The following is an 8,710-nucleotide window of genomic DNA, read 5'->3' on the forward strand; positions in this document are numbered from 1 at the left end:
TGTGTGTGTGTGTATATATATATATATATATATATATATATATATATATATATATATATCTCCACTGTAGTAATGACTATACTGCTCAGAATTACCCATATTCATATCTCCTCAAGGATTATGCATTTTCAGCTTTGAAATTGTGTAATCAAGTAATTCCCAACCTTTCCACCATTGAGGACAGTTTTATATATTCCTCTCCGTGAGCCCCTTATTTTGAAACTTGTCAACTATAGTATGTACTTGCCAAGCCATTTTCTACTTTTCATTCATCAAGGGCATACAAAACAAATGTGCAGTGCTCCTAAGTCAGCAGGGCACTGGTCATTTCCATTAGTCATGGAAAACACAGCGATGGTAGCTCTGGAAGTGAACACAAAGATAGAGCAAATGAACACTGACATTCTAGTGAGAAGATAGAAAGACAAGACCAAACAACCAGTCCTACCTGCAGCATCTTTATTCCAACCTTTGCTTGGAATAAACAATATCCTGGAGCAAAGTCCCAAGAGACATGCATTCATATTCAGGAGGCACAGAGGCAGGATGACTGGTAAGTCTATCTGTCCTGCATGTTCTTTATTGAAAAGGACAATGAATATGAATGCAGTTTTAAAACTGGTAAAATCTTTAAATATTAAAGAATAAAAGACACTTCTCATGTCAAGGGTCTAGTACTGATCACATAACCACTGTCCATCTGTCCTGACATAGTTGTCTACAGCATCTTGACACTGATCTTCTCAGAAATTCTATGCAATAAATTCTATCACTATACCATCCTTTAAATTAGTAAATTGATACTTGAAGAGACTGTGTAACTTTTCCAAGGACATACAATTAAGTTTGGGGTAAGATGTAAAAGGGAAGATTCAAGAAAACTAAAGGTATGATTCTGCTCTTTGCAGGTCTATCATTCAAATGAAGAAAAATATTTGTTTCCATTTTTCCTTCAAATAGAAGATAAAGACTAAAATGTATCTATTGGACAAAAGAACTCTCTGGTGTTGTGAAACATTTTGTTTCACAAATGTGAAACATTTATGTATATAACCACATTCAGATATAAAATCTCTTGTTGCAGGCATACAAAGGGGAAAGATTTAATTGATCCAAATGAAATAAGGATCATCAATTTTGAATGGAAGATGACAGATGAAATGACTTTTCACAATCACTTCGAGATTTTAAGATTGGAGTTTCATCAAAATTTAGAGGTCATGAATCCAGACACTACATTTACTCACTTGGGACTCTCCCAAGTCCTCTATAATTCAGGTGAGTTCTGTTTAGGAAAGAAAAGACTATACATGGATGCTTCTATTTTACAGAAGAGGAGAAAAGAAGCAAGTTTGCAACTAGCCAAATGCTACATTCCTTAGTAAACAGGTAGTAAAGCTGGAACTGGAAGCCTAAGTTTTCTCTAACAAATAGCAATGCCCTGAGCAGATGTCCTCTGGGTGCTGAGAAATAAGTACCCAACCACACTTGCCAGTGACATGTCTGCACAGTAGAGAATGAAGCCTTCACACCCATGTGTCACAATAACTCCCTTCTTAAACCTATGCTCTTTGATTTTTTTTTAAAAAGTGTTGTATTTTCTTACACTCACTAAGCATTTTTTAGACTTGGAAAATGAAGTGTTTTCAATTTTCTTTGTTCAATTTTAAAGAACTACTCTCTTCAAAGAAGCAGCGACTGTGTTTAGAAGGTGAAATCAAAAACAGCACTGTAGTCCCTTTCTGCATTTGGAAGAATATATTAAAGACAGACAATTCAACATCTCTCTTTACTATGACTAGAAACAACGAGCCAACAAAGGTGACAGGAAGATCATGTAAGGGGTTATCTTGTGGTGACATCTGAGATAGCATGAGAAGTCTGTATACCATACATAATATGCATATCATACAATGCACTGATCTTATTCTCATTCTGCCGATTTACATGGAACATCACTGAGAAGCAGCAAATCAATATACTTGAGCAATTTAATCCAAAATAACTAAAACATGGAAAATTCTTACAGGATTCATAATATCATATAAGGCCTCAATACTTAGTAATCTTCATTCCCGAGAAAGCATTAAAAAGGTTTCACTGACCCTGAAAGCTTCCTAATGAAATATACCAAGTGGAGTCCTTGTTATGAGCACCACAGCAGGCTGTTCATAGAGAGAAGACACAGAAATAGAAAGTCCAGAAAATTACAGACCACATTCAAGCTGATTCCCAAAGATGCAAAATGTACTAAATAGACAAAGCATTGGAGTACCAATTGTTAGATCCTATTTCACTGTTCTATTTTACAGCAAGTTTCACTGTATCACTGCTCTGTACCCCAACAGGTTAAGACACTGATTCAATTTATTGCAAATAAAATCAAACATCTCCCTTTAAATGCAAAAAACAAAAATCAAAAAACAAATAACTCTAGATAAAATGCAAGATTTCTACAGTTTCAAAGTATTGCTTCTCACTTGGAGTATGAAAAAGAATGTCACCACATATTTTCACGCTATACAGAAGATTTCTAAATTCTTCTCTAAATATTTTGAAAAGAAATTTTCCCAACATTATATACTATGCAAGCTACTGAGGAGTCCTAAATATATTAGCATTGTAAAGCACAAATAACTAGGCAGTTAACTTTTAATGTGCTTTATTAGTTTATAGTGGATTGCACCATCTACAATTAACCTCAGAAAATAACTCACATCCTTCCTAAAGATGAAAGTTTTTTGAGTGAATGGTAAAATGGGTGATATATTAGGGGTCTTAGAGGAGCAAGAAGAGAATCTGAATATAAACAAGCCATCATTCTGGTAAAAGGAAATACAAACAACTAGAATAAAAATAGTTGATGCACAAAAGCCATAATGAGGGGGTAGCTCAAAAAATAACTTCGACTTTGAATGGTTTGGATGAAATACAAATTATCCACAGAAAAGTGTGGACTGGCATAAATGTTTGTACAAAATCATAAGTGTATTTCAAGAAGTATGCAGAGGCACCAGCCTGCATGATGCACAGGGCCCGGCGATGCTCTAAGTGCCAGTGCAGAGCCCAAACCACTGCATCTTAATTACCATGCAGCCTCAGATATATTGCCTTTGATATGGAAATGTTCTTGTTCTCTCATCTTCACATATGGTCTCATGCACAGAAATCTTTATCTGATTCATAAAAAATAAACTAGAATCCAATCTCAACACCTGACCTCAGTGCTTAGAAGTTCTTACTAAGCGTGGTGTCACTATAAAAAGAATGGCTAATATTGGTGCAAAGTTGGATATTTTGAGCAATGATATGAAGGATTTGCAGTTAAGAATTGAATCAATACTGCCTCTCTGAGATTTTAGGGTTTCCTGTTCCCTTTTTTAAGACTACCACAGATTTGAAGAAAAACATCAGCACCCCACTTTAGAGGTGAGAGCCCGGAGGAGAATTAAATTATATTCCATTTCTCAGCCTCTATCCATGCTCTTCAGGTGATATTATTGTCCAAACTATGACAATCAGATACTATATACTTGAAAATCTCCATTAAAACCAAAATGCAAATTTTGAACTATTTCCAGTTTGACTAAATGTCTAAACAAAATAATTAGCTGAAAAACTTTACCTTCTCCTACAGACCAAGGAAAATGAAAACATCATTCCTAAGAATGAATAATGAATATGTAATGAGAGGATGGTGAGAATCTCTGATACCTCTCACCAAAACAATTAATGTTCAGATAACAATTGAAAGCTTAACTGACAAGGCCATACTGTCCATTTAAAACGTGCTGTGTCTAGTAAAAACTGTTTTCATATATTCTAAAACACTGGCTTTTTTAACTAGACTATCTTCACATTTGGGACGTAATCACAAGGAATGTGAAATCCGCTGAGGACATGAAAATGCTGCTGCCGTTATCCTGCACCCTAATTCTCCCTGTTGAAAAAAAAGAAAAGAAAAAAAAAAACAGAAAGAATCCCTAAGCAAATTGCATTCCAAACCCAGATCTGGTCCATTTCTTCTAAAAAAGCACTGAGTACTTATTTTGTTCATTTTAGCAGGTTTCTATAATAATACCTGCCATCATTAAACCTCATACATCCTCATAACTTGATCAATGTGAAATGGCCTAGGTTAATTTTTAAAGATGTGTGTGTGTGTGTGTACAGTAACATGACACATCTAACCTCATGATGTCAGATATCACTGGACATCTGCAAATCATCTTCCAGGGTGTTATCTGTGTTTTATCATTTCTAGTACCTGTCTGTGCCTGATATGTACTGATATGGTGCTCTTAGACACATTTCTAGGGAATGTTCTACTTTACTTCAAAAACAGCAATTGACATACATATATGCATCCTCAAACTATGTTTAAGCAAATAGTTCTATTAAACCCAAAGTACAACTTCATAAAATGCTGTTTTTAAGTAGTATATATATATATATGTATATATATATATGCATACATATATATTTATATGATATAAATATAGATATGTGAGTAATATCACTAGTGGATTAAAATAACCAATATGAAAAGATAGAAAATACTAAAAGTCTTAAAGCCAATGTATTACCTTATTCTCAAGAAATACCAATCCTTCCAGGACCTACTGTATTAATTGAAAGAGAATTATATAAAATATTTCAGATTTATAATGGTTAAGATAAATAGGTACAGGAATTTGATCATTGACTTAAAGCCCAATATTTCCTAAAACAAGACAAATAAAAAATTTATATAAAACCTCAATAATGCCACCAAAATTTATCACTATGTTTAAAGTTATATATTTTGAAGCTTTATAAAAGGAAGATTTACTGGTTATATTGGCACGTTGTAAATCTTTGCTTTTCCCTTATAAAGAAAAATATCTGTTGTTTTCTGCTGCTATTGAAAAGATGCTTCATAGACAACATCCTCACAGCATATCACTCCATTTAAGACTGATGCTGAATGCATTAGAGTCAGCTTAAGACACAGGCACATGATAACTGCTTGATAAGTAGTCTCTTAACATTTGTTTTTACAATATATTGTTGAGTATTGTAGTTATGCAATATAGTACAGAATGTATCAGACCTCATAATTCTAAAACAGCTCAAATATTTGCACTTTAATTAAAAAACATATACTCCAAAAGAGCATTCCTTTTCTTCACCATAAAAGCAACAACGAACCAGATAAAAAATAAACAATAACAAAAAAAAAAAAAAAAAACTTCTCTTCCTGCCATAGTAAGAAATGTGGAAGGGCAGAGGAGAAAGAGGTGTCAGTACTCATGAAGTGACTAAGGGTGTCAGCTTGCCTGAGAAAATACCTGGTCTCTTTCTGGTATACAGGTCCTGATCACTTGATGTCTTTGGCCATAAACTAGATCCAATGACTTCTAGTGCACACTGGCTTTCAAAATGTGAACCATTTCGTGGAGTGTTTCCTTTTCTTAAGAACAGGAGCAATATAACATTTCTTATAAGGTCTCTCAAATATTTAGAAGAAATCTACATGTCATTTTGCCTCTCCACATGCTCATATATGTGTATACAACAAAGACCCTCTGGAAAATGCATCGATAAAAATTCCCAGGCTGAGATAACAGAAACTTCAGCTATAACCTTGGTCATGCTATAAAAAAAATACTGCATTGGCTCTCCATTGAAGCAAGTGAAACTTAATAAGCCATGCCCCAACTTCTCCTCACAGAACTCCTGCTGCTGAGAAAGCTAACTGTCCCACTAAACCTGTGGAAGGTTTCGGGGAAGTGTTTGCTCATTTGTTTTGAAATTACAGAGAATCTTTCCAGTACTATATCTGAGAGACCTAGAAGCAAGGGAAGAAGGCAAATTGATGTCGGTGCCTAATTCTGAGTGCTGAATTCCACAGCGAGTGCCCAGGGTGGCAGAGGGATGACAGAGGAAAGGTCATGTTTGAAGCTGCACAAGTCTGGTCTGCACAGGGCCAGAAGCCTTAAAGCTGGCCTCAGGCTAGGATGTCCTGGGAAGCTCAACAGGAAACTAGCATCCATCTGAGCAGACAGGGAGACAAAGCTCTGCTCTAAGAACCCCAAGCTGAACAGGAATGAGAAGGGAAACAACAGATCTGCCCAGCTCCCGGGTCCACTAGCAGCCCCAAGCAACTAGGCCTGAAGCGGGAGCAGAAACTACAATCAGGCACTGGCACTAAATTATTGTGATAGACCTCTGAGAGCGGGGGAAGCAGGAAGACAAGTGAGCAGATCTAAAGTCTCTTCCCAAGCCAAGTCATACAGTGCCAAGACTGGCTGATCCCAATAGATGAGTGCACACAGAAGTGTTCGAGCAGATTCCCCAGGGCAGCATGTGGGTAGGATGTGGTCTGTTTTTCCTTTCCCCATCCAGTCTGCAACCTGCCACTGATGTTGGGTACCTTCTCCTAACCAGCACTTGCCCCTTAGCTGAAAACTACGAAAAACTGGAGAAGGAGAAAAGGCAAAAATCAAAAGCCAGGTTTCATGGTCAGTCTTCCTAGCCAGGGCCTCTCCAGGCTCTCCTGGCCGGTTAGGCTTCCCTTGGGAATCCTGTAATCCAGAGCTGAACTGAGCTACTCAAGTCAGCCAAGCCCGTGCCTATGGGCCTTGGGGATGAGGTGCTGAGTGCGCAGGCTAATTATACATGTGGCATTTGGGCAGCCAACTGTCCAGTTGACACCTTACCTTATGAGGAAGCGTCCTCCCCACCAACTGTTCAAAACAAAATGCCATCTCGGGATCAGCTTCGCCTGCTCTGAGCCGGTTCAGGGTTCCCTCTCCTACCGCCTCTCGCCTCTCGAACCTAGCACAAGAATGTGGCCTAGGGAGGCCAGTCGCAGGCAAGCAGGCCCGCCAGGGTTGGGGGGACAGGCGGGGCGGGCCTTGCCAGGTGTCTGTCCTGTCCCCCCCTCACTGTGGACCAGCTAGGGAACGTAACCACTTGACCTTTTTATTCACCGAACCCACCTTCTAGAAATAGACTGGGCGGGGCTGTGTCTGTTCTCGGACCAGGGGGAAAACCCGGACATGTGACTACAAAGGACAGAAGAGAGGAGACCCTGGTGGGCGGGGGGAAGGGGCATTCTCTCCACTGGGTTGCTGGCTGGGCGGTTCCGCCAGGGCCAAAAGCCAAGCCACTGGAGTTCACCCTGGAGCCCAGCGTCCAGGACCAAGAAGTCACCAGAACTCCCTCTCAGACATTGAAACTGGAGGTCCGGAGCCCAGTCTATTGTGCTGCTGGGACAGTTTCGGGCTATCTTGAGACTGAAACTTCAAGTGCGGCCCTTACAGGAGGCAACACACAGAAGCAGCCTAGAACAGCCCATCTTGCTAACTAGCAGCCCTGCCAGCCCAGTAAATGACTTATTTTAGACCACAAACAGGAGCGGCTGTCGATAACTGGTCATTCACACAAACAAACATTTTCAAACTTGGTCAGAGTCAGACAAGCTTAAATAAAACTCATAATACGCCGGAAACGACCACCTTTTATCTGTCCGAACACACCAATTCTTTTTATCTTAAAGCTGCGCGGACCCGGAGCCAGTCTGTCCTCCGCAGAGCCCGGCCGTTCCTTTGCAGCAGTTCAGCCCAGCAGCCTTTGCACAAGCCCGGGTCCTTCTTCCTACTGCCCTTTAAGGGAGAAAGCCGAAAGCAGCTCCCCCGGGGCAGGCGAGCCTCGCCAACACCGCCTCCCGCCCAGGGCTCAGCCGGTGCTCCGAACATCGGCCCGCAGCGGGCAGCCAGTAGCGGGCCGGGCAGAGAGCCTAGAGGGACGAAGGTTGCGGGTCAGGCTCTGAGCCGAGGGTGCCGGCTGAAGCGCAGAGGACCTGGAAGCCGAACCCGCGCGAGCCTTACGGGGCCGCCCCTCGCCCACGCCGTCAGCGGGCCAGCCTGCGCAGCAAGCGTGCTGAGCAAAAAGGACCACCGTTGGGTTGCAAACTGCCTTGGAGTTCGGTTTGTGTACTGCTGAGAGGACCATAAAAAGTAAAGTGCAATAGTGGAGGGAGCAAGGGGAACTGGAACTCGAGCGTCCCGGGAAAGTCGTGGGCAGCCCGGGTGGTGGAGGGCGAGGAGGGAGCGCGCGGCTTCTAGCCACCCGGGTTTTCTTTAGTCCTCCGGGTAAATTTCACCCCCGGCGCGGAGAGCTACGGAGATCCTGGAGTCCCGCCCGCCCTAGGCCAGCGTCAACCTCACAACTAGCCAACGATCCCAATCCGAAATGGGGGAGGTTCAGAAGCACTGCGGGTCCTCCGGGCCCCTGAGCCACAGCCTGGCTAAACACTGACTCCTCTTAAAACTGCGGCGGTGCAGTCACACGGCGAATCAACCCGACACTTTTCAAGAAAACAAAATATTCATTCTCTAACAAAACTAACTTCGCATTGAATTTCTATTGGGGGAGAGGGGTTAACTCGGCTCTAAAGGAAGCCCGTTTTGTCCAGGTTATATTTTGTCTACTTATGGATCAGCCGTTGGGTGAGGGTTTAATTTATGGCTTATGCATTCTTTTAAGGTCGATTTACATGACCTCCGGCTACAACTAAGATTGCCGAAGAGGGCACTCCAGTCGTCAGTCGGCCAAACCCACAATTACAACAGCCCTCCCCCATCTTCTGTGGCTCAGACTCCCCTGGCAAGCTAACTGTTCTCTCTCTCTCTCTCTCTCTCTCTCTCTCTCTCTCTCTCTCTCT

General features: G+C 41.3%; 1 protein-coding gene across 1 annotated transcript in view; it reads right to left on the bottom strand.

Moving 5' to 3' along the window:
* Sox6 (SRY-box 6) overlaps positions 1-8,710 on the bottom strand; it is a 554,993-nt gene that overhangs the window by 545,337 nt on the left and 946 nt on the right. The window lies entirely within an intron of this gene.

The sequence above is a fragment of the Mus caroli genome, chromosome 7 (genome assembly GCF_900094665.2).
Source record: "Mus caroli chromosome 7, CAROLI_EIJ_v1.1, whole genome shotgun sequence".
In the NCBI taxonomy this organism is placed as follows: domain Eukaryota; kingdom Metazoa; phylum Chordata; class Mammalia; order Rodentia; family Muridae; genus Mus; species Mus caroli.